We start from the raw sequence: 1,023 nt of genomic DNA, 5'->3' as shown, positions 1-1,023 counted from the left end.
AGGGCCCCGTCAAGAGTCGCGTGGCCCCGCCCCGCCCCGCCCGGTGACCTGCCGCGGTCAGGTGGCGGAGGCGGGAGCGTATTCGGGGACCTGACCCCCCTCCCGCCCCGGCCCCCGCCCCCGCCCCGTGCGCACGCGCAAGCACACGCGTCGGTGTCTGTCTCTGCGTGTCTGTCAGTCTCCGTCTCTGTCTCTTTGTCTCTGTCTCTTTCTCTGGCTCTCACACGCACGCGCGCACACACTGTCCCCGTTTCTCTGTTTCTGCCTCTGTCTCTCTCTCTGGCCCTCACACGCACACTCGAGTACATGCAGAGTCTGTGTCTCTCGGTTCTGCCTCTCCATCTCTGGCTCTCTCCATCTCTCTCTTTGTCTGACTGTCTCTCTGTCACACGCACTCACACAGAGTGTGTCTGTCACTGTTTCTCAGTTTCTGTGTCACTGTCTGTATCTCTGGCTGTCACACGCACGTGCACACTCACAGTCTGTCTCTGTATCTGATTCTCTGTCACACTCACATGCATACCAACAGATACATAGAGTCTATCTCTGTCTCCGCTTCGCTGTCTCTCTGAGTCTCTTTCTTTGTTTCTATTTCTCTGACTGTCCCACTCGCACACACGCACAGAGTCTGTCTATCTCTCCCTCTCTGTCTCTGGCTGTCGAAAGCGAGCACTCACACATATACACACACATGAAGTCTCTGTGTGTATCTCTCTCACACATATAAACAGTCTCTTCTCTCACACACACACACACAATCTCTGTCTCTCTGTTGCTTTGTCTCTGTTTCTGTCTGTCTCTCTCACTGACACAGTCACACGCAGTAAAATGAACACACACCTCACTCCTAGTCCTCCGAAGGGCCCTCTCTAGTGGAAAATTACATTGGCTTAATTCTTAACGTTGGCATATCATTCTTGCTCCAGCACTGTATTTTCCAGGCAAACGCGTCTATTTGCTAACTTGCTGACCCCGAAAATGTCGGTCTCTGTGCCTTTCTCTGCACAGGCTGTTGTTTCCTAC

Source organism: Vombatus ursinus, unplaced genomic scaffold (genome assembly GCF_900497805.2).
Source record: "Vombatus ursinus unplaced genomic scaffold, bare-nosed wombat genome assembly UNPS02014793.1, whole genome shotgun sequence".
NCBI classification, from domain to species: Eukaryota; Metazoa; Chordata; class Mammalia; order Diprotodontia; family Vombatidae; genus Vombatus; species Vombatus ursinus.
Note: the sequence above shows the minus strand (reverse complement) of the source record.